At 35.0% G+C, this 26,636-nt stretch overlaps 1 protein-coding gene and 1 pseudogene across 1 annotated transcript in view; one reads left to right on the top strand and one right to left on the bottom strand.

Annotated features, from left to right (window-relative positions):
* Positions 1-230: 230 nt before the first annotated feature.
* Positions 231-26,636, top strand: part of LOC129240251 (protein sarah) — a 54,047-nt gene continuing 27,641 nt past the window's right edge. The window contains exon 1 of the mRNA XM_054875937.1: positions 231-281. The gene's annotated coding sequence lies outside the window, so the exon portion shown is untranslated. The remainder of the gene's footprint in view (positions 282-26,636) is intronic.
* LOC129236590 (U2 spliceosomal RNA) lies at positions 22,386-22,569 on the bottom strand (annotated as a pseudogene).

Genomic DNA, 26,636 nt, shown 5'->3' with positions numbered 1-26,636 from the left:
ATTTTATTCTTGAGGGCGTTTCATCGTTAAACAGTCTTCTTGTGCAATACATATACACTTCAATATTTATGCAACAAATTCTATAATTCTGTCGTTAGCATTTCTCCTTAGCAATTGAAGATTTTTCGATTGGGCGAGTAATTTTAAGTGACATCAACCTAAGTACACTTCAATATGATTGTCTTAATGATATGTTATTACTATTTTCTTTTTGCTTTTTTTTTCTTTTTTCAGCATAAAAAGGAAAACTTTCATATAAGTGCGTCGTGAAAGAGAAACCTGTAAGTATTACAAAATTATTTCACTCGTAAATATTGTAGGGAAAACTAAGATATATAGGGTCCGCCATATAACTTTACGGAATTAAAAATGCTATAAAAAAGAAACTACTCAATATTTTTCCAAACATTTTTTTTTTATTTTGAAGTACGATCCTTCCGGTTAATGATGGAATACAACTTCATTCATATGGCTGCCTCGGCTAGCCATGCACCATCCCATACGATCGGTCCAATTTTTCAACACATTTTCGATTGTATGCGGCTGTATTTCAGCTATGACATCGCGTATGTTGGTCTTCAGTGCATCAATTGTTGCTGGTTTGTTGGCATAACACTGGTCTTTGACGGCACCCCAAAGATAATAATCCAACTGCGTCAAATCGCAGCTCCGAGGCTTTTTTCGCAAAGTAACGCACATACGCTTCATTCGGTGCTTTTCTTCTTCCCATTGCCGTACGTGATTTTCGTACACATTCTGCAACATTACCATGATTTTCAAAGTAATGTCGCAATATTTCCCAGCGTTCTTTGAGCGTATACACAACCATTTTCGTACAGCGGAAGAATAAAACTAATTTTCTGTCAAATCAGATGACAGCTAAGTGTTACCATTCTTCAAATAATACCTAGTTCAAATCCGTAATGATAGATGGCGGGCCCTATATATATGTACGCAGAATGTAGATATACGTGTGTATCTGTGTAAATGTATTATTTATTTAGACAAAACCTCATCATTATTGTATGCAGATGTTCTCATAATATATTTTGTTGATATAACTCAGTAGTCTCTCAATCACTAGCCACATACGAGTGGGAGATAGTAGTGAAGAAATTATTATTACTATTATTAAAAAATTAATTAAGCCAAAAATTATCGAATTCGCATATTTTTTTTTATATAGAACCTGTAAAAAATGTCAGCCAAATTAAAAAAATGTCTTTGAATTTTGCTCGATTTGCAAATGAAGGTACGTAAAGGCAATTCCCTAGGTAATCCCTGGTAACAATCGCTGTTAATTTGAAATATAATCAATTAATATCTGCTGCATAATAATTATAGCAAAGCTTGTCAAGTAACACAAGCGCTTATCAGCTGGTTGCTGAGTATACTATGCCCTCTAATATTAAAGGCAAATATAAATTATAACCAAATTCATATCCCATCCTCTAAATATGTGTATCAAGAAAAATTTCCGTCAACAGAATCAACAAAACTTTATAATCTTATTTGTGCATGGCGTTCCTAACTATCTTTTAAGGCACCTTTCTGGTCTAGAGACATGAAAATTGAAGGCGTTGAAAATTGAAGAAAAAAAAATCGGTATCAATTTAAAATCATTTTTATTCATTAGATCAATTCTATTTTATATTTACAAAAAACAAAAATTAAAAAAATATTTTTTTCAACGACAATAAAAAAAAAATTGCTACCCCTGACGTAACACATGCCTTTTGCGTAACTGATTGGGCTGCTCAGGAAATCTGAAAAAAAAATTCGGTCGAGTATTCATCAGGAGATATGTCGCTATGGTGGGTAGCAGATTTACAAAAAACAATTTTTTTCTATATATTTTATCTGTTTATTGGAAAAACAAAAAAAAATATTTTGTTTCACGTTCTCGCTCTTAAAAAATAGAAAAAATGATTATAAAATTATAATTCTGCTACCCGCGAGAGCCACAAGTCTACTCAACTCAATAACATATTAAAAATTCAAATCAATCGGTTCAGTACTTTTTGAGAAATTACCAACGCCAACTCAGAAAAATAGTTTCGAGAAAAACATGGTTAACGCGCTTATATGTACCTGGGCGTCGTGCATCAAACCGGTCTCGTTTTAAAGGATTGTAACGCCTAAACTACAATGAAATTCAATATAAAAATTTGCAAGTATATTTTTGAAAGTATAAACTGTCATAACATGAAAAAAAATCGATTTTTTCGAAATTCTAGACCAGAAAGGTACTTTAAGGCACAAACGGTGTTATTTCCTAAATCAAAAAGTATGGGATTGGCCTTGCTAAATAGTGTGAATAAATATGAATCAGTACAAAAAAGAAGTCAAAGATGAATAAAGAGTACTATTTTTTTCTATTGAAGCCGAAAAATTGAATTTATTTTCTATGTCAAAACTCATTCGTGACATACTATATAGGGGTATCTGGGTATCAAAACAAAAACCGCTCTTCAACAGATTGACCAAAACTTTATAAATTTATTTGTTCATGCACCTTCAAGGAGCAAACGGTGCACAATAGTACAGATGAATTAAGTAGATATTAGGAAATGCGAACTACAAATAGAAATGATTTGCCTTTCCTTTGCAAAAATTTAAGTGCTAAATAGATACGTACATTCCATTTTACACGCAAGCGAAGCCGTGGACACCAGCTGGTTCCTTAATAAATCAGCTTCTATTAGTTTTTGATGCTAAATGCACGAACTAAGACCTAAACGGACCTATTAATTTTAAATGTTTTTTTTTTTTTAATTTTAAAAAGGTCATCACGTTTATTATTTGTCAGTGCCAATGTAATCCACTTTTTAAATATTCTTCTATTTTTATAACAATTCTTTTGTTGAAAATTCCATTGTATTTCCACATGTAAATTCTATCGTAACTCATGCCATATCTTCAACTCTGCACTGTTCAACTATTTATTTCCCAGATGTGTTTGTCTAGCCACAGTCCAATTTTTCCGTTTCCTCCTACTGCTAGGATTGGAATTTTCAGCAGCATCACTAGCACATACGAATTGTTTGATTGCTTTTCCCACAGTTTCCAATTCCAACTACATTCACCAACTTGATAGCATCGGTGATAATATTCTGTTGATTTTCCTCACTTGTTTACCAAATGTGCAAGTAAATTTGCAGTCAACATTTGTAAAAACATGCGAGTGGATTGAAGGAGTGATTATTTATATAAATATTTGCATGAAATACGAGCACATCGATGTTGTTGTTCCTTTTGTAAGTTTCCCGTTTGATGTTTTGCATTTTTATCTTACAACTGCAATGAAACTAAATAAAAATAAATTGTCACATTTCTCCAAAGTTCACTATTGTGCTAGATTTCCGTTTGAAATGATGCTTCTGGCTTATATACATAAGTTTATTTTATTTTTGTGTGCTTAATTTTGAAACTTTCACTACTTTAACTTTCTTGTTTTTTCCGAAAAAAAAATTTTTATTTCCTTTTTCTACACAATTCTTAAAAGTTCTTCTGAGTTTTGAATAAATTTCAAATTATTTCTCTCACCATATTTGAGTTACAATGAATGCAATTATATATTAGTAGCAGCTAAATATACTTACACATACATATATGATGATTTCTATGCATACAGTGACTAAATTGTACCTACTCCACGTTCAATTTTCAAACAGATTTTCGAAACGATAAATTAATTTTTTTAAAAGCATGTTTTTCATTTATTTATAACCAAATTCGGGGAATTCATGTGAAAATGAATACTCGAGCGAGATTCATTATGCTTAACATCTTTGCTGCCACATCAATTCAGTGGAGCTCGGCACAAAAGAGCACTGCAGTCTGAGCGGAAGTCTGTAAGCTTCTTCGTGATCTCCGATCTTTGTGCTCCCATGTTTAATGGTGTTTGAGTGTATTGTGGCTGATTTTCGGTGCCAGATGGACGTCTAACATATTGTTCAGGTTCACAGCAATACAAAACTATTTTAGACTCGGCAGTCCATCAAATATTACGCCACATGTCAACAGTCCAGCTAGAATGTTTTCTTGCAAATTTCAAACGTTTTGCCTTATCTTTTGTGCCAGGTGTCAGGAGTGGATTTTTTCGTGGGCTGCGAGCTGCTAATCCAGCTTTCCGTTGTTTCCTACATACAATCATGTCAGAAGCATTTAAGTTCAATTATTTTTTTAATTATGTGGCTTTTTTTTTGTATAGCTTCATGTGATTCTCTTTGGAGCACCTTAGAATTCTGCGATCGTCTCGCAGAGAAGTTTTTCATTTCCCCCCTCTTTTTCCGACTTTTCCGCAAATTTGATTCTTTGAAAATGGTTTTGCATAACACGAAGGAATATTTTGTATTTCTGTGTAGATTCTCCATCTGCTCTCAATTTCAGGATCTGCTTTCATTCTTCTGTGGTGCAAAGTTTCATTCGAACCTCTATGGTCAAAACATAAGAAATATATGCATGACACTCACCAAAATTAAAAAAAGTATAAAAATAAATAATAAAAAACGTACTTTCGTCTAAATCTGTGCAAAATTTTATTGTTACTATATTTGTGTAGCCTTAACAAACTGAAGACTGTTTCGCTGTTGCACTTAAAAACGTAACGACGCTAATAAAGAACCGTTATTTATCTAGTTATCAGATTTATTCATCTAAAACCTACACATCTGAAATCACTTAACCCTTCGTAGGTATTTGGTATTAAAATTTTCTTTTGTATGATTTGTAGGAAAAAAATATACGACTTCAAAATAATTTGTAAGGGTACTACTACTTTCATGTTGACAGCTGTATATAATTTTTGGCAGTTTTTTTCCAGTGTTGCAACATATGTTTATCTTCTCGGCGTGCTTTGAATCTGCGTAGCTCGTCGACAAAGAGGACCAGATTTTGCGAACTTGACGCACGAGTTGCTTTAATTCGGGGAATGGCTTTCTGGCAATATGCGTTTTCATAATTCCCCACACATTTTCAAGGGGGTTAGCGTCTGGGGACTGGTAAGGTCAGTCCGTTACTGTGACGTCTTTTTCTTGTTTTGTTGTTTCTCAATATGATTTTCTGAGAGCTGTGGATTTGATGATGTGGGATGGTAGGATAGGTTCGCCTCCTTCATTCGTCATTCGATGGCGTTGATGCTCACATCTATTCCCTTTTTAGCAAGAAGTGCGCGTGTTTGGCGTAGTCGCAAAGAAGGGTCTCGCTTAAAAAGTTGGACGATCACTTTATCCTGCTTTTTTGTCGTCACTCGCTTAAAGCCGTGCTTGGAAAAGTCATCAACATTTTTGTAGACTTTATACCGCTGATTTCACATCACAACACTCTTTTTTGATTTTTTAATTACTTTTGCAGACGCGACGTAAGATAAGTTCGGCTCCTCGAATGCGTGCATAAAAATACCGCCTCGAAATGCTTCGCGTACTTCTCACTAATCAGTTAGCACTGGCGTCGTAGCCCTTGAGTGGGACTATTACGCAACAAAAAGCAGAACGAAATATATCTTGAAGTTACAAGAAAAAAACCGTTTCTTTTCTTCTGACACAGACTGTATATGTGTTCATATATATTCCCTTGGTTAGTAGGTGGAACAAAGGCCCTCTATTGCTTATTACTGGGACAATATTAATGGGTGGTACAATAATTTCTCAATTTCTAGGAATATTTTCTTCAAAAATATTTATGTGTATCACCACTAGCAACAAATTTGCCTCACTAAGTGTTTTGTAGGTGTAAAAGAATGCGTATTGGAAGGATTAAGATGGATAAAGTCTGTTAGATGTACTGGAATTTGGGTCACTTTCAGTTGCAGAACATTTCAAATATACAGTGGCGAGCATAACTGAGATGCAGGATTTTTTTAATATTTATAACGCTTTTCGAGTTAGAATGTTTTATTTGTTCTTTAAATAAATCAAACCTTGACACTTAATAAAAGTTAAACAAATATGCATATAAATTTTAAATTTTCTAAACTGAGTCTTTTGAAAATTTTCGGCTAAGCAGTAGCATGGCTCACGAAATTTTCGTAAAATAAGTGCTAACTTTAAGTGGCTAAAAAGCGCTTGTATTTCAAATTTTAATTTTTTTCTATTTTGCCTTTACTCTTTATAAAAATGAATTTCTTTTGGAAGTAAAATTCGCAAGACCGTTTGCGCAAGCAAATAATAATTCAATGCGATTCTTTATGCGCATAAAACTTACACTTTATTATACCAAAATTCAATGACCTATACAATTGCATGCTCGAAATTTTTCTGAAAATTCAGAATAAAAACTTTAAAATTTGGACGAAAATTTGTTTTCAACATTTTTTATAAAGTTTGAAAGTTTTGTTTTTTATATATTTTTATTAAAAAAACATTTTAAATATTAAAAACAAACACTGTAGGTCGAAGGTAAAATTGTTTCTAGCATAGGAATGTTGCTGGTTAATCAAAAATTGTTATTTAATAAGAAAAAAACATTGTAGATATTAAAAAAAATATTATAGTTAGGTCCACCACTGTATGGCCGTAGGTAAAATTACTTCTAGCGCAGGAATGTTGCTGTTTAATATAAAATTGATATTTAATAAACCATTTAGTTCATGTTTCTATTTTTCCAAATAAACTGAATATTCTGGTATTAGCCACCAGCAGCGCATTTTATTACCACATTTTTATGTAACTTGCAGAGCACACTCATAATCCAATAATCACCAACCGCAGTTAGGGTACTCAACATGAGCACAGCGCCCCATATCCACAGCAATCAAAAAGTAAAAAACAAAAAAAAAACAAAAAAATCCAGCGCAAGCAGCTGCGAAAAGATAAGAGAACTTGCCCAACAAACATTCCAACAAGCTGCCGCACAGCACAAAATTAACATTTTCATTTCTATCTGCGCACATTGCACAGCGCAACGCAACGCAATTGGCCGGCCAAAGTGTTTAGCGAGTTGGGCGTAAAGTACCTAGTTGGCGCTTAGCTACCACTCGTTTGCAAAATTGGCACTCTACTTTCGCTTTTGCCACAGCTACTGCTAATGCATTTGATAGGTCTGCTTAAATAGCCACAGAGGCATGCTATCAAGTGTATACTTCGCATTCGGTCTAATCGTGAAAGCAAAAAACAAGAAAAAGTGCCACAAATTAGAGCACAGCAAGCAAAAATAAATAGCAAATGCAGCAGAAATGCGATGGTCGACGATTTCACGGCCGTACGCTGGTGTTGATACGTTATTGTCGCTTTCTTGCAGTTATTGTTGCAATTTACATAATGCTGCGCTTGAGTCAGCTGACTGGTGGGCTTAAAACATTTGCCTACAGTGTGTGCAGCTGACTCAGTGCCAGTCGTACGTTTTGTCGAACTTCCATGCCAGCTGCCTCGACAAATGTTTATTTGGTATTTCAAATATACGAGTGTATGACGCAAATTCAAATAATCGAACATTTCTTGTCCCTTTCGTCTTACTTCATTTAGCTCAAAGTGAATATCTGCATGGCGCTGTGTATTTATGTATGTGTCTGCGGGACGCCCACACACTCAAGGCCAAAAAGTTGCACATTGGCAATTCTCTTTCTAATTCATTTCTTTTTTTTCGTTTCATTGCCCCTACAAAAGAGTGTGCATAGCATGCTACTTATATTCGCACATACATACTTATGTGCAGTCAAATTCATTTTCTGCATCGAAACGGCACACATTTGTCAGCCTCATTATCATTCACATATGTTGCTGTGAATTACTTTCAGCAGTGATCTGCGCACATTTGGCTACAAACAGCACATCATTTCTCATTCAATTCAATTTTCCGCACGTGCCATCTGCTTGCATACATATTCGTGTGTATGTACATATATACATACAAGCATGCGTAGCTTAACGGCACTCTATATATTCCATTGTTTGCACGTAGTCACAATATGCATGTTGCTCATACGCATCGTTGCCCATCGTACTGTAAACTCGCGCAGACACACCCACATGACCTAAATTTATTTTCAAATTGTACATATGTACATAGATGTGTATGTGAAGCATTGGGCTTTTTATAATTCATTGCATAGCTTAAATGAAAATCTTTGAACCGCATTACAACATGTGGAAGTAGGAATAGTAACTGCAAAAATCTGCTGAGAAATTTCTGAATTTATGCAACAATTGTATGATTTCCAAATAACGAAAACAAATTTGAATTCATTTTTATTTGACTTTTAATTGTAATAACATTGCGCGTTGATTATTTGGGTACTATTTCTTTTAAGGGGTGTTCCATTCGTCCAGCAGCGCCAAAAATGCGCTAAAAGGAAAACTGTTTTTAGAAGGGATAACGGTAGAAATAAATATAAAAAAATCGTATTCATTGGTTATTAGTACTTAAATTTTATAAACAAATTTATTTTAATTTTTCTTTACAAAAATTAGTATATAAAAAATCACGTCACCCAAAGTACAGTGAAAAAACAGTTGCTCGTCGACGGTCTGCATCATTTCTCCTTGAAATGTTGATCGATCTGTAAAAAGTAAAAAAAAAAAAATTGTAAAATAAAGTTTCAGTTATAGTCTATCGAGCCGGATTTTTGAGTTTCGAAAAAAATTACAATTTACAGTATTTAAAAAAAAGTATGCGTTTTACGTCATAAATGTCACACTTTAATTATGTTTATAAAATTTTTTAATAAAAATATCAACAATAAAATCTATAGAGAAAATACTTCCGAATACTTAAAAACAAACCGCATCAAAAAATATTAAAACCAGTATGAGTTATCATGCAGACAGTGTCGGAAAAAGGAGTTTCGAGACAAACGAGTTTAAAGTTTGAGATACAGGAGCGCGCGGACCGCTCTCAACCTAGTTAATGGGCTGTAGAAGCTATAATATTGGGAATTTCCGCATGCAAATTTCACAGTATATTCTTAAGATACTATATTTTCGAAATATCGAAAAAAAAATCGATTTTTTGAAAGTTCTGGACGTATGTAACCCCTTAATTCTAGGTAAGATTGTAGAGTTACCAACAGTAAATTAGTGAGATGTGTTACAAAACTCCAGTAGAGGGACTCGCAGTGTAACTAATTAAATTGGCCATAAATTTAGTTTGGAAAGTTTCTTTTATTCAATTCAAAGTAAAAAATGTGTGAAAATAATACAGAATTAAGAATCAATTTACTTTTGCTCAATATGACCACCTTTTGCCTTGACTATGACCTTGAGACGGTCCAGGAACGAATCGCTAGTTGCCCGAATGTGTCTTACAGGTATTTTGGCCCACTCGCGGACAATGGCTTTTTTCAGCGCCTCGAGACTGGTGAATCTTTTAGTTCGGACATTGTTCTCCAAAATGGCTCAAAAATAATAATCCATCGGATTCGCTTCTGGTGAATTTGAGAGCCATTGTGTGGGCGTTATGAAGATCGGAACGTTGTTTTTGGCCACTCTTGGTTCACTCGAGTTTTGTGAGACGGTTTTATTGAAACGTCCATAGTCTGCTACGAAATGTTTGTCTGCCCACGGCTTCAAAGCAATCTCCAGAATGCTTTCCCGATAATATTATATTTCGCATTTACCATGACTCCAGGCTGAATGAAAACAATTGAAAACGATAGCGGCCGAAACCATTACCTGTGGCGGGTGCTACCTCCTGGTGGCCAATAATAATAATAATAAACCCTATCGTGTTGGGAGTTTACGAATTGCACAATGCTCGGAAATTGACCGCTTTCAGTCCGCGAAGCAACTCATCTCGCTCTCTCAAGTCTGACTTGTCGCTGCTTTGGTGTGAGATCATGCGCCTTTGGATCTTTTAAGGCTTGACTTTGAGATAATTTTTCAGTATGCGGCGGATACTACGGTCAGATATTTTCAGTTCTTTAGATTTAATTAGCACTTCGTTGGTGATTTCGCTCAAATCGCTTCTCCACTTTTTGAACCATTTCACGTGACTTGCAGTAAAACAACGGTAAATATTTTTGTGGAACATTTTAACCCCCTAATGTCCCCATGGATCTTTTAAGGGTTTTTTGTGGGAAACGGCAAAAAATAGTCATAACAGAGGGATATAACGGTTTAAAATGTATCACAAAAAATTTGTCATAAAATTCTGCTATAAGTCTCTTAATACAATAAAGCTCAAAATTCAACATAAAGGTCAGAGAAAAGTCGAAAATGTGGACGAAAAGGAATTAAATTTATAAAACAAAACTTTATGTGCTAAGTATAACAGCCAAGGTTTGAGCGGTGTTTTCCAAATGCCTCAAAGTATTGTATATATACTATATACCTATAAGTATATAAGCAAAATGCGTGTTAATATTTGATTGATTTGATTTTTTTAGGGAAACCTTGAAATGGAACATAAGTTCGTTTGGATGACATCCACGGCGGGCTTTACAGTAGCCTATTTGATTAGTACAAATTTTTAATTCTGCTTAAAGGCTCGGCATTTATATCACCATTGGCAATATCGATTTCATGTTCCAACTTTTGATACTCTCTGGGTTGTTGGCGTAATATTTATTTTTAATGTTGTCGGGAAAAATAGCATATTAGAGTCCAACCTCAGCTTCTAGGCGACCAATTAACCACCCTTTTGGCTGATTGTTTGGCATTGCATTTCATGTATAAATCAAAGAAACGATAGTTCAAGTTCCAAACGCTAGATTATCCACTCTTTATAATTAATAATGAAGAAAGGTATAAACATTGTTCATATAGCGAAATTTTTTAAATTAGATTGAGTCTAGAAGAAAAGGGTTTGTTTCACTTTTAATTGCATAGTCATTATTTATTTTGTTATATCTGTACCCTAGGATGGCGAAAAACTGAATTTTTTCTTTCTTTCCATCATTAAAGATAATTCTAATGGACTATGAATAAGTTCGTGCGGTTTTTTTTCGAAATTTGAATTTCGGATCATTCCCATGGCTTTTAAACGTTTGGAAATGGTTGATTGATCAACTTCCAAAGTTTTTGCAACCTCTTCTTGCGTTTGAGCCGGATCTTGATCGAGCAATTCCTCCAATTCGGTATCCATGAACTTTGGCGGCGCGGCCAAAATCACCACTTTTAAAGCGTGCAAACCACTTCTGGCACGTTCGCTCAGCTAGAGCATGCTCACCATAAACTTCCACCAAGATACGATGACTTTCGGCTGCTTTTTTCTTCATATTAAAATAATGAAGAAGAATTCCCCGCAAAAACACATTATTTGGCACGAAATTCGACATTTTCAAGTGTGGTAAAAATATTGTTGTTTACGCTTCAAATAAAAAACTTATACTGACGTTTGTGCCTTACGACAGTAGCTCTCCAATGAATGTTTGGAAATGTGGATCGATGGAATAATAATCAAGTTACGCCATCTGTTGTAAAACCGCACGAACTTATCCATAGAGTTCGTTAGTTAGGGCTTTCGTTAGACTTTTTTAAAGGCTTTTGTTTTGGCTTTATTGCATTTTCCGCTAACACGTAAGATCGTCTGCGTTGGGTATGTTAACTCATCACAGGAATAACCGTGACGAAGGTATACAGTTTTCCTTCGTTTCTAGTCTGCTCACTACATTAATCAAACTCATGAACAGGCCTTCCTGCCTTTGGGGAGGCCATTTCAAAAGAAAAGTCTTTGTAAAAATAAGTAATGCAATTTTTTTCGAGTCGGCAATTATATATATATATATATATTTCTATATTCTATATTCTATATAATGTATATACACTTTTCGAATCCTTGTCTTTATACTATTTAAAAAAAAGTATTTTAATCGGCTTCTGGCTTTCGAAAAAGACATATTTTATTGCACTTTTTGTCAAATGGAACTTAAAAATATTTTTTACTTTAATTGAGTTATTGCTATTCATCATTAAAAATTCTGTTACACAGGAGCAACTGTTTCAGTTTCTTCAGTTATCGAATTATTTTCTTTGCTGTCGAAGATTGAAAAGTGATCGCTTTATAATTTATGTATTCTCTGTACCTATCTCAATCAACAGTTCGCCGTTTTTTATCTGCATTTGAATTTAGATCGATTTTCGCACTACACACAGCCTCCCCACTCGTACGCCTTCTTCTTTTCATTCTCTTCTGAATAAAGCGTCGTTTGGCCTTGCAACTTGCTACCACTCAGCTTGCCTTGTGCTCGATCGCAATATGGCTTTCTATTTAAATTTATATTAATTTTCCTCTACATACATATGTATGTAAACACAAAACATACGCAAATGTTCTTGAATTGACAGCATTTTTACTCTGAATCATTATTTCTGTTGAAGTTTCAATGAAGCAGAGTGTAGAAATTATTCACACCATGGCTCATCATACGGTGCATCTCATCTCCGCACTTGAGAGAGTCAATCATGGGATTTTCCGCTTTATGTGAAGTGAAGAAAAACTGATAGACACTGGAAAGCAAAATCACTTAAAATTTCATGGACAGACAGTGCGTAAATCATGTTCAAGCAACAATAAAAGAAATTAAAAACAAGAAGCGCGTCATTGTAAAGCAGCAAAATTACAAATCACTTTATCTTAACATTTAATTGCCACAACTCGAAAACTGATGGAAAGTTATTACAATATTTGTTTTAATGTTTACACAGCTGCTCTGATCCCGTTGCGAGAAAAATAATTATTTGCTTTTTGACAGGAGAACTTTTCTCGTCAAAGATGACATGCGTGGATTTGATTTGGTTAGAGTTAAGATAAGGTGAGGAGATGTAAGGTGATGAGATATAATGACATGAAATGGGGCAGAACTATATTTCCTATTTAATTTATAATATTGCATATTGCGCTAGGCGGCGCTGTAGACGAGATGTCTTTAAAAACCGTATTTCCTTGCAATTTGCCTCAAGTTTTCATTTCATTTCGCTTATTCAGTCAATAATTACATACATTAACTCAAAATGTACGAGTAAGAGTATAAAAATTGCGCCAAAATGAGACCTCGGGGAAGCAAAATCTAATTCAAAGTTACTAAATATGATATTCTATTGAATTGCATAAGAGTTCTTGCAATAGAGTAAAAAATTACAGTTAGCTTTTATTTGTTCAAACTGATAGAGAGTGGCATCTTTGTCAAATTAAATATCAAAATGAACGAATAGTTGTGTGTTTGTTTCTTCAATTATTGTAAAGGTTTTTGCACAAAGTAAGTAAGATAAAATATTTCTTTATTTGAAATTAATATCTATTTAATACTTTTTGTACATATGTACATATATTGCTTTATGATATCGAAAAAGCCTTTCCACAGCCGATCAACTCAATAAAAAATTTCTTGTGCCGTTTGCCACTCCACTTGGATCATAGAGCAAACGTTGATCCACTGGTTGAAGGTTCACTATCTCCTAACGCGATATGTCATGAGCCAAATACACAAAGCACATATTCCTGTCTTCCCGTTTTTATTAATAGAATTTCAAAATTTTAATTCAAGCTACTACTCGTAATTCTTGTTTTCTCGTTTAACTTTTTTTTTTTTGTTCCCCCATTTATTTTATACATCTGTCCATTGACATTAAGTATGTTGTTTAACAATTTGGTCAGGATTTATATACATCGCTGAATGGCTAGTGTCAAAAGTGATAAAATAAAAATAAACAAAATAATATACAATTAAATAATATACAATAATACAATACAAGTTTCACTTTACTTGATTACATTTTACAACTATTTTAACTATTTTTAATTATTTTTTTTACATATTTATGGTTTTTTAGCATTTATCATGCTAGGTCGCTTGGTCGGGTTCTCTTTAAACGCCTTTGCCGTTTCTTTCCCTTTCAAGAAGTTTGTTGATTTCTGCATTAACTTTAACTTAACTTAATCTCAACAAAATTGTTGTCGTTTAGTTTGCGATAATCGACAGATTATCCAAATAGCTGATTTGGTTTTATCGATTATCGTTATGAAATATGTTACCGAATAGCAAAATCGTTAAAATTGGGACTAAGGAAAGAAAACAAAGCGAATATCATTGAAACGTATTAGTGAATCGCATTACACGATGTCATTGATAAACAACAGCGATTCAATGTTTCTTATCGATTCAAGCTACTTCATTCCTGCCAACGGTCAGTAAGGTTAGCAAAGGGTAAGAGAAATGAAGTTACTCGTGGGCAAAACGAATGAAACTCCGCTGCATTTTTTCAATTTGATAAGAATAAGTTAAATATATCGGATTTGAGATAAAGAAAACATATCCCGATTTTAATTGTAGGTACAAAAAAATTAAACGACATTTTCCTTGTATACGGATCTGTAAAGTCTATACAATAGTGGTGGAAAAAAGATAGATCAGAAAGATAACACAAAGAGGTTTAAGTTTTTAGAAAGAGCCCGGTGAAAACATTTCTTACGTATTAATTTTTTCTTCTACTCCAATTAACCAAGTCTATGAGATCATCTTGTAAATGCAAAATATCTGGCATGCAAGGCAAAATTGCCGTTATTGGTCACCAAACTAGTAAAACATCAACAGCCACTTCACAACAACAAAGTGACGGTTTGGTGTGTATTGTCAAACAGTAGAATAATTGAATTACATTTCTTTGAAAAACATAGAGGGTAGACAGTTTCTGTGGACGGTGTCTTTTATAGATGTTTCTTATATGCTAAACGATTATTTTTTGCCAATAATGAGAACAAAATCTTGCCGTTTCGGTGGCATATCCTGAACCCTATGGACTTTTTTCTGTGGGGGTATCTCAAAATTAAGTATATGTGATAAACCCGGCGACCATCGCATCACTAAAAGATAATAAATGGCGCGGCTAATGGCATCCCGATATCACTTCTTCAGCGAGTGGAGTACAGAGGCTAGACTCCAAAAGTGTATCCAACGTAACGGTCAACACGTTGTAATAGTTATTGAAATAAACTTTTATCATTAGTAATTATTTTTTAATGTAGCTTCTAATTCCCAATTCTGCCACCGGATACCATGTCCATGTAAATGTTTTGGCATTCTAGTGCCCCAACTCGCCTTGCTTTGTTTGTAACTTGTCAGTGAATACTAAGAGAAATGTCAAAAACATGTGACTACTTAAGCAGGTATGTAGGTACTTTCATAGATATCCCTATTGAAAGCTCTGTGCGTCTAAAACGAATACTCATTTTGTGTGCATGTGGAATAAGTATGCAGAATAAGTAAAAAAGGTGGTCGAAACTAAAATAATGTTCTGTAAACAATGCCAACAGCACTTGGCGATGCCACAACCTCTTACTCATACACCTTTCGGTGATCTCAATGTATTCACTCGAATGTGTGGATGTATGAACATAAGAATGCAGCTTTCTATAAATTTCTTTCCCTTTGTTAATTTCCTTGGGAATGTTTGTAACAAAGTTAACTAAGTGTTATTTAAAAGTTATTTTCTAATCTGCTGGCAAGCACCACTACATTTGCCAACCACAATCGAACAAATCTCTATTCCCTCGTAATCGTACTATAATATGCAAAGTTTCAGGTGGACGACAAACAAACAATATGAAATTTGTTGAATGCAATCAGTCATGCAGTATCTTCAGTTTTATGCCTGAATGAGCATTTTCCATGCTATGGTAGGAAAGTAAAAAAATGGAAAATAGAAAATACAAAATACATGGAATGCAACTAATCTGCGAAGGAAGGAGCAAACGTTATTGTTGAACAGTGAAATGGAATTTAAAAAAAATATAATACTTATGGTCTTGTCCGTTCTGCCGGAAATATGCTGAGATTTCACCTTGCTAAACGTCATGCATCAGAAATGTAAATTGCATACTTTGAGCTCTTATAAGAAAGAAAATCAGCGTCATATTTGAAGGTTAATTAATGAAAATTGTTACTCTGTATGAATAATATTCGTTATATTCCTTGAAAAAATTTTAATTTGGGCAAACAGTCGCTGAAGTAAATGTATGTAGGTAAATTTCGAAATAAATAAAAAATTGCTTGTCTATTAATATATGTACATATTTAGTTTAAAAATTTATTTACGAAATTCAATGATTTGCAGGGTTTTTGGTTATGCGGCACATTAATCTATCGTAGGCTAATGAAGAAAGGCATTTGTTTAACCCAAAATTTGCAAATATATGAACAATCATCCATTCTCCATATAAAAAGTGATCAAAGCCACTATAAGCACTAATCTGCATCGCCTTTGTTATACAGGTAAGTCGATTTGTCGCCGCGACTTAATTCTTCAAGATTTCTCGCTACTGAGAAGCTAAGCAGTTCTTCATCTTTCTCTATTTATTCATGATTCAGAAAATCTTTTGAAGGTAGCTTCTAAAAAGATTTAACTTTTCAGTAATAAGCAAAATTTAAACGAATAGTTTGCTAGTAGTGTCCAAAAAACGTAATATCTGCTGTATCGAGGAATGCCTGCGTAATATCGAGGAATGCCTGACTTCTCTCTCGACTGCATTCGACTACTTCGATATAAGGCTCATTTGGGTTCCTGGTCACAGCGTCATAGAAGGAAACTGTCGTCTTCGCCTGGAAGGATGGGGCTCGCGTGAACTCAGCGAGCGTTGGGCTAGTGCGCAAACGTGTGAAATCGCGAGATTCTTCTGGCCACGGGCAGATCGGGGGCGCTCGAAGGAACTTCTAAGGCTAACGAAGTCACAGCTCTTGAATTTGGTAGGTATCTTTACCGGACATTTTCCGTTAGATGTACATGTGGTGAGACTTAGGATTGCTTCAAGTCCTTTCTGCAGAAGCTGTATGGAAGACGATGTGGAATCATCTCATCACCTCGTCGGGCAAAGATTTAGGCATCTGGGCTCACACTTTTACCACACCTGCGGATATTTCGGTTTTAAATATCACACATTTGTTGAAATTCATCAATAGCTTGAAGCGGTTATACGAACGTAATTAGCCACTGTTGGTCGTCATCCTCTAATTCAAAGTCCCATTTTTCCTTTTTTCCACCTTTCTGTTCCCTTTGCTTCTCCTTTCCCCTCCTCGCCCCGTATGGTCTCACAAAGGACGAATTTTGAATATTTGTTCAAGTGGGCACCTCGCAAGGGCAGCCACTTATCCTAACCTAACCCTTAACTGAGCTCTGCATTCTTTATCACTTAAATTTGCATCCGAAAATAAATAAATAAATTTTTGCATAAAAATTACAACTTGAATAAGCAACGGAAAAAACTAATATTAGACTTGTCGTTTCTTTTAATTTATAGATAAATTGTCGACAATGAGCCAATATTAATGCAGCGTCGATGTGATGTCGACTGAAAAATGACGACGATGTCGACGACACCAACCATAATAGGGTGCTTGTTTATACAGATCAATCATTCTAAAAATAACGAATGTAAAAAATGAGCAAATATGTAACAACAAAATGCATTCGCTCAAAACCAATAGATTATTCCGAAATACACATTGCAAAAAAAAAAAATAATATTATCTAATAACAATAAAGTAAAAAAATAGAAAAAAGACTTCAACAAGACACATTTTCTGACATGTTTAGACCATTATTACAGTTATTGCTTTCACTTTTTTTTCCACCATTGCTCCTGACATTCCCTTTTGTTGTTGACACTTTTGTGCTAAATGATTTGCAGCGTTTATTTTTTCTGAGTGGTTTCAAAAAAAGGGCAATGGTGCATGGCGGCAAACACACAAGCAAGGCGCTTGTGTAGCTTTAACAGTTTACGGCCTGCAAAAGAAATATATGTACAGGGTGTCACAAAATTCGTACAAAATGTAATTTGACTAGGTAGCATTGGGTTTCAGCCTGAATTTGCGCATAAACTTCCAAACAGTAAAAAACAAATGTTTAAGGTCTATTTACACACAACAGTTCCTTACCAATTGAGCATTGGTGCCGATCGGTATTGGTCAGTAATAACAATTCACACACATCCATCGTATACCTTGTGCTTTCAGTGACTACAACGCACAACTTCGTCAGTGAAATATATTTACCGACGTATTTATAAATCACGAAATGGCCACTGAAGCAACACTTTGATGAAAAACGGCTCCGTACCTGACATGTCTGAACTGGCATATTTGAGATTTAGGCAACTATAAGTTAAAAAAATAAATAATTGGCGCGTACTCTTCTGTTAGGTGTTAGGCCGAGCTCCTCCTCCTATTTGTGGTGTGCGTCTTGATGTTGTTCCACAAATGGAGGGACCTACAATTTCAAGCCGACTCCGAACGGCAGATATTTTTATGAGGAGCTTTTTCATGGCAGAAATACACTCGGAGGTTTGCCATTGCCTGCCGAGGGGCGACCGCTATTAGAAAAATGTTTGTATTAATTTTGCTTTCACCGAGATTCGAACCAACGACCTCTCTGTGAATTCCGAATGGTAATCACGCACCAACCCATTCGGCTACGGCGGCCGCCAACTATAAGTTAGGGGGACTAAAATCCCTAGCCTATTCTGTGGTCGTCGTAGCCGAATGGGTTGGTGACTATGATTTGGAATTCAGAGAGAATGTATGTTCGAATCTCGATGGAACACGAAAATGAAAAAGAAGTTGTTTCTTATAGCGGTCGCCCCTCGGCAGGCAATTTCAAAGCTCCATGTGTATTTCTGCCATGCAAAAGCTCCTCATTAAAAATATCTGCCGTTCGGAGTCAGCTTGAAACTGTAGGTCCCTCCATTTGTGGAACAACATAAAGACGCGCACCACAAATAGGAGCAGGAGCTCGGCCAACCACCCGAAAAGGGTGTACGCGGTGACGATGAAAAATCAGCCGTTATTGTAATAGGTCTATCGATAAGTTCGTGCGGTTTTACAACAGATGGCGTAACTTGATTATTATTCCATCGATCCACATTTCCAAACATTCATTGGAGAGCTACTGTCGTAAGGCACAAACGTCAGTATAAATTTTTTATTTGAAGCGTAAACAACAATATTTTTACCACACTTGAAAATGTGGGGGAATTCTTCTTCATTATTTTAATATGAAGAAAAAAGCAGCCGAAAGTCATCGTATCTTGGTGGAAGTTTATGGTGAGCATGCTCTAGCTGAGCGAACGTGCCAGAAGTGGTTTGCACGCTTTAAAAGTGGTGATTTTGGCTTGGAAGACGAAGAACGCGAGGGTGCGCCGCCAAAGTTCATGGATACCGAATTGGAGGAATTGCTCGATCAAGATCCGGCTCAAACGCAAGAAGAGGTTGCAAAAACTTTGGAAGTTGATCAATCAACCATTTCCAAACGTTTAAAAGCCATGGGAATGATCCGAAAGGTAGGCCATTGGGTGCCGTATGAATTGAAGCCAAGAGACGTTGAACGCCGTTTTATGGCATGCGAACAACTGCTTCAACGGCACAAAAGAAAGGGTTTTTTGCATCGAATTGTGACTGGCGATGAAAAGTGGGTCCATTACGACAATCCAAAACGTCGGGCAACGTATGGATACCCTGGCCATGCTTCAACATCGACGTCGGCGCAGAATATTCATGGCCTGAAGGTTATGCTGTGTATCTGGTGGGACCAGCTGGGTGTTGTGTATTATGAGCTACTGAAACCGAATGAAACGATTACGGGGGATGTCTACCGACGACAATTGATGCGTTTGAGCCGAGCACTGCGAGAAAAACGGCCGCAATACGCCGATAGACACGACAAAGTTATTTTGCAACATGACAATGCTCGGCCACATGTTGCACAAGTGGTCAAAACATACTTAGAAACGCTCAAATGGGATGTCCTAGCCCACCCGCCGTATAGTCCAGACCTTGCGCCATCCGATTACTATCTCTTCCGATCGATGCAACATGGCCTGGCTGACCAGCACTTCCGTAATTACGATGAAGTCAAAAAATGGATCGATTCGTGGATTGCGGCAAAACCGACCGAATTTTTCACAAAGGGAATCCGTGAATTGCCAGAAAGATGGGAAAAAGTAGTAGTAAGCGATGGACAATACTTTGAATATTAAATTTGTAACCATTTTACGTCAATAAAGTTTCAAATTTCGAAAAAAAACCGCACGAACTTAAACATAGTCCTATTAATAAAATTTATTGGGGGTGTTAGGCTCATAGATATACTTTGAATCCATGATATCAAATATCGTTGAATCTTTCAGGTGTCAGGGATAAGTCCATCATAATAATAAAAGTAATATTTTATTTATTACTCACATTGATACTGAACTCCCACGGCACTGATGTGTGTAAATAGATCTTAAATTTTATAGTTTTTTCAGACTTATTAAATTTTTTTTTCGATTTGAAGGAATAGAGTTCCATGTACTAAAACGTATACATCTATTTGCGTTTAACCGATGAATAAGGCAATCATTATGTACGCAAATATCTACTCTACCTGAGGAAGATAAAAATTTGCAAAGTGCCTATCCATATGGCGTTTGGTACTTCATTTAAAATAATTAAATATAATAATAATAATTAAATAAAAATCAATAATTAGAGCGTAGACTTGTGTTAGGTATTTGGCCGAGGTCCTCCTCTTCCTCAAACGGCAGATATTTTTTACGAGGAGCTTTTTCATGGCAGAAATACACTCGTAGGCTTGGCATTGCCTGGCGAGGGGTGACCGCTATTAAAAAGAATTTTTTCTATATTTTTGCTGCTTCGTGCACGGAGGTTCGAAGCTTCCCCCTCCCGAACGTTAGTTACGCACGCACCAACCCATTTGGTTACAGCGGCCGCCTACTTCATTTAGCCGTAGATAAAAATGTATAAATATTTGTTCGATTTTTTTTTATTGGAAAGAGTAGACATGGTAAGGTAGACATGGAACATATTTCAATTTAAAGGACTTCGACGACTAGTTTTACAGTAGTCCATTATGTCAAGCCAATTTTCCAGTGCATTTTCGCGAGTTCCGGCACTTATCTCACCAATAGCAATTTCGATGTCATATTTCAAATACTGAATCGTCTCTGAATGGTTAGAAAAAAATGTATCCTTAACGGTTCCCCACAAAAATAGTCTATTGGAGTCAAATCACTGCTTCTAGGTGGCTAATTGTTTCGGCTGATTATTCGATTTTCCAAGACAGTGCGCAAAAGATTGCATGTAAGGTTGGCTGTATGCCATCCTTTTGAAACAAAATGGTTTATATGGCGCTGCGACTTTTAGTTCATTTTTCGAAAAAGGATAAAACAAGGTGAAAATGAGCATCACTTGATATTATGATTTTTCGATAAAAATTATCAACTTCAACCAAACGTTCTTCAGTCTTCTTGTTCCAGCGAAAATATATGTAAATATTTATTCAGAAATTAAATTGATTGTTCAAATTCCAAATGCTGGAAAGGTTATCTTATATAAAACTTAAGCGCAGTTTGAGAGGTATGTTAAACTGCAGAAATGACAGAAGCATCTGCAGCAATACATTTTTTCAAATAGCTGATTTTCTTGGAGGTTTATTGACAACAGATTTCTGCCAGAGCTGCCTGCATTTTTATGTAAAATGGGTGATGTAGAAGTTTGATGTTTTTTCTTTTTTGCTTTTTTTTTAACTTTTTATTTCTACATAATTTCATACTTCATTTATTACAGAACATATTTAGTTAAGCTAAAACTAAAGAAAAAATACCAGTCTAACGGTTAGACTTGATAGAAGTGAAACCTTCCGTAAAACAAACTGAGAGAGAATAAGACGAAAGCAGCATTAGGAGCGGGATAATTATAGGTTCATTATAATATTGCTATAAAGTTCATATTTTATTTTCTTCATTTTATCATTATTCATCCTCAATGTTTTCAATTTCAACAAATGATACGAGTGGCTTATGATAGATAAAATATGATACAAATGCTTTGGTTTCGATGTTGTCAAAAAAAATACCCAAACGGACCGAAGAAACAGACTTACAAATTTCTTCCATTTTCGTCTACTTGTATTCATATAAAAATTTATGTCTCTTCCCACCAAAGCTAAATGTATTAGTATATTTTTTCTTGTATTTATTCAAGGCTGAAATCCAAAAAACTGTTTTCAATAAATAATCAGAAATGTCCTACAATGCAAATTTCAAAAAAAAAAAAATTTTATTTCTTGTGATTCGAACCAAGAATTTTGGATCGGAAGCTCACATTGCTAGCCGCTCGGCAATCGCGGAATACTGTCGGTGTTGGCCTAAAAGTTATTTAGTTCGTCGCTACGTTTATATGTAATTCGTTTCACTTTTTCCCAAATCACTCCCAACAATTCTAAAGAAGTTTTCACTTCAAAAATTAATGTACGAAATATTTATACCGATTCACTTAAACTGACTTTCAGTATCTAAACCAAAAATAGAAAAGCCAAAAAACTGTTTTCAATAAATAATCAGAAATGTCCTACAATGCAAATTTCAAAAAAAAAAATTCCATTTTCGTCTACATGTATTCATATAAAAATTTATGGCTCTTCCCACCAAAGCTAAATGTATTAGTATATTTTTTCTTGTATTTATTCAAGGCTGAAATCCCGGCGGTACTGCAATACCGGGTCAGCCCGTGGCAGAGGCGGAGCAAGCCCATAAAACACTCCGCGCATTTCCAAAAATTAGTTTAACATTTGTTGTCCTCCGATGGAGGATCTGTCAGATGTTAAGCTGATAACCACACTACCTAGTCAATACATTTTAAATAATAAACCTAATAAAACTTTTGAGAATTACACGCTCACAAAAATTATTTATATCAACATATAATATAACGCTTCGTAACTAAATAACTTTTAGGCCAGCGACGACAGCATGGCGCGGTAGCCGAGCGACTAGCAATGTGAGCTTACGATCCAAAATCCTTGGTTCAAATCACAAGAAAAAATAAAAGTTATTTTTATTTATTTCGTCGCTACTTTTATATCAACATATAATATAACGCTTCGTAGCCAAGTTGGTCGCTTTTTTCGTTTCACTTTTCCTCAAATCACTCCCAACGATTCTAAAGAAGTTTTCACTTCAAAAAGTATTTTTCTAAAAGAAATTCGTCAAAAGAATTTTTGATTGCAATCCCAAAACCTTAAGAAAATGTTTTTTAATGAAACTAAAACTTTTTTAACGAAATAAATGAAACTACTTTTTTGTATAGGATACAGCTCTGACTGCGCCTGAAAGCATCTTAAAAAATGCATTTTACTTTTACATTAATAATACAGTTATCACTGTTAACATAACATTTAACTCATGATAGCATAGTTAGCTCTGTTTTAGAAAGCGAATTAACTCGCACACAATAGCAGTGAAACATTTCGAATTTGTTGTAGCTAAACATAAACTGTTAAAGGTCGGTGAAAATATGCATGCATATGTATGTATTTATATTAATATCATAGTTGGCCATACATGCGTACAGTATTTCTACTGTACTCATCCATCTATCATTTTGTCTCCAAAGCGTGTAATTTATCATGAACACTTGAACAATAAATTATAGTACTACATCAGCAAATGTAATAAAACAAAATCCAGCTGCTATTAAGACAAATGCTGGAGCACGGTGTCAATTATATAAATTACTTGCTGTCAGAAAGAGTTATCATCTTCCGCTGAAGTGTGATAAATGACATACTATAACTAGAAAGTATCCCATGAAGTTACCACCAACGATTGGAATTACAACTAAGAAATTACATCTTTGTAAGTTACTTTTCAAAGTGTGCCCAACTAAGACACAGAGACTAATATATTTTGCACAAAGTAGTCTTCTTTAAACTTGAACCTAAAGGACAAAATTAAACTTTTGTGAAAACGCAACAGTCCTTGAAAAGTTCAACATTTAATATTAGCATACTTTCTACAAAGAATATCCAAGAAAAACAATCAGCTTTCATTTTTTCGTCAAATGTGCAAACTTTTACCATTACGACCAAAACAACTCACTTGTTGTTGTTATATATTGCGCTATTTTGTGGTAAAAAAAAACACATATGCATACATAGCACCGCTAGAACATGCGTGTGTATGTGTGTACGTAATAAAGTATGCTTCGACGTGTAAGCATGCCTTGAACTAGTACTAGTATGTGCCTGTATGTTTGCTATGGAAAGCTTGCAATGCTTACTTAACATAATCACTTATACGCCCTGGGTGCTTTCTCATACCTTTTGTTTAAACGTCAACCTATTTTTCCTCAATAGACATTCCCCCCTTATTCAATTTCGTCTTTGTCTTGCATTAACATTTTCAATTAATTTCTTTTTACCGCAACGACAGTAGAAGCAGCCTGTAGGTGACTGCTCAGTTGGTTGAAGTGTGACTGACTGAAAGTCGACTACATACTTAAGCATGTACGAGGGCTAGTCAAAAAGTTTACACATTGAAGACGAAGAGGCGTAAATTTAAATATTGAATTAAAATTCCTTTTTAGAGGTTCTCCTTTCAAGCCTTCAGATTAGCCAAAAAAAGTGGTTTACTTCATGAACAAAAATTTTTGTTTTCTGAAGTTCTCTTTTGATTTTTGGAAATAAATATTATTCGGAAGATGCTAAAATGGATCATAGGAAAGGTGGTGGAATGTTTCAATGCCACGCTTATTTAAGACAGCCATCATAAGGTGATTCTTAAGAATGTATGCATATTCATGCAAAGTTAGACTTCAAATCATTTTTTTACTTTTTTTTTTGTTTGAATGGCATGAAAAAATGAACATTTTTTAAAAGTCTAGCGGTATTCTTCTGTTATATTGACATCTTCGTTGTTGTTCTTGTAGCAGCATAAACATTAGTTATGCGGTTTCTGGGATGACAGTTCTTGGCCGGATATAAATCGGGGTCGTGCCGGTAACGTCAAACCATGAGAAAGTGTCAAGCGTGAAAACGTCTGAGCACCTTCGTCTTTTTCATCGATTAAAAAATACGCCTTAATATGAAAATTAATAGACTTCCACTTAAACTCAGATTCCTAGTGATCAACTCAACTTTCGTCTCGAGTACCAATTCGACTCTCTCGCTGAGCGTTCAATGCGTTTGAATGCGTTTGAAGTCGTGTGAGCATTGGCCTTAGGTATGATTATGGAGGATGTTCCAGATGATCGCAGATGATACTGCAACTATTTTCGCGCCTTACTACTTTTTCAGGGCAAGTTTTTCGACGTTTTAATCATTTGCCTCAATTGGCTGGTCACCTTGAATTGACTCTCTACTTTGCTTGAACGAACCTCGTAGTTTATGGGTAAATGTTTTTCCTGGCTAGAGTCCTTGGATAGTGAGGAATTAAGTCATGGGCGAAATTGATTTTTCTTGATGTCGTAGTTGATGATTTCTGCTCGATTGACTTGTCCATGCCCGATTTGATTGAAACTTAGGTTTTATAGTTGTATAGCGATGCCAGATACTGTTATGTGAAATAGAACTCTCGTCCCTCTTCAGCCCCACAATTTCACCATTATCTCTCTCGTAAATTTACAGACACAAATAGGTATATGCATATAAATGTAGGCTTGACATTGATAAGAAACCGCATAACTAATATGTTTTCGAAATAGTCGTTTTTAATCGATATTACTGATATTCATTAAATTCTGCATTATAATATTCTCTTGGCTAAAATGTGAAACAAATTCTTAACAGCCTTGATTTTTGTGGGTCACAATTGTGTTCTTTCAAAATTCTGTAAAGACAAAATATTGTAGAATTAATACTCTAGGTTCTAATATTCTGTAAACGATTCTATTTTTCCCCATAATTCCGCATTTTTAGCTGCATGAGAAGTAACTATGTCGATAACTATTGTTTGAAAGCTAAGAATGACAAACTGTGTTGACATTTATGTTCAGTAAGGCTTGGGAAGCCATCATGAATCGTTTAACGCCACAGCAACGCTTTTACTTTGAAGAAAATAAATCTGTTCGCTAAGTTCATAGAGCGAAGTGTTGGAGAAGATGCCGAAATGTCGATTCGTCGTTCTCAACTTGATGGCCTTTGCGCTTCAAGTCGTCCGCATAGAGTAAATATTGATAGTACCTGAAACCATGAACAACGTCATTAATGAAAAATATAAACAATATAGGATTAATAATGGTACCTTATGGTACACCAGATATTGACACAAATGTATGAGATTTAGCATTCCCAATTTCAGTAAATGAGACTCTATTTGACATGTATGATTTCAAGGAAACCGAATGGAAGTCTAGATTTTCCAGTTTCCGTAGGAGTATTTTGGACCAAAGTTTCGAAAGATCGGAGTATTCGGTTTCAACTTTAGACGTACTTTTAAACTCAGAGACACAAAAAAACGAGAAAAATAGCTAAATTTGTTACAGTAGATCGTTCACCAATCAAATTAGGAGCATTTCTTTAGAAAGCAAAATTGAAATATTTTTTAATTGTGATGGAACTTTTCCTTTCAGCCTTCATTGATTTTCGTTTTCCTGTAGCGGCATCCATCTCATAGTCTAAGATCCGGCTGCAGATTTGGTGTAGTCATCGAGTACATGCTGAAATCCACATTTTTACCCACATTTATGATTAGGAGAATAAAAATTCACCACGGTGCCAGTAGAAATGTGGCCGAAAGTATTTTTAATTAAATTATTTTTAATTGATTTTGCGGGAAAAATTTAATTAACCAAGTTTTGAGATAAAATATCGTTCGGTATGTATTTTTGTATTAAATTGAAATTTTACTTACTGTAAGTGTTTTGAATCTACCGAGGATTTTGGATATCATACAGAGTGCCATAAAAAAATTACAGTTTTAAAACAAAAAGATAA

The sequence above is a fragment of the Anastrepha obliqua genome, chromosome 1 (assembly GCF_027943255.1).
Source record: "Anastrepha obliqua isolate idAnaObli1 chromosome 1, idAnaObli1_1.0, whole genome shotgun sequence".
Lineage (NCBI taxonomy): Eukaryota > Metazoa > Arthropoda > Insecta > Diptera > Tephritidae > Anastrepha > Anastrepha obliqua.
The sequence above is the reverse complement of the archived record's forward strand: the minus strand, read 5'-3'. Positions and strand labels throughout refer to the sequence as shown.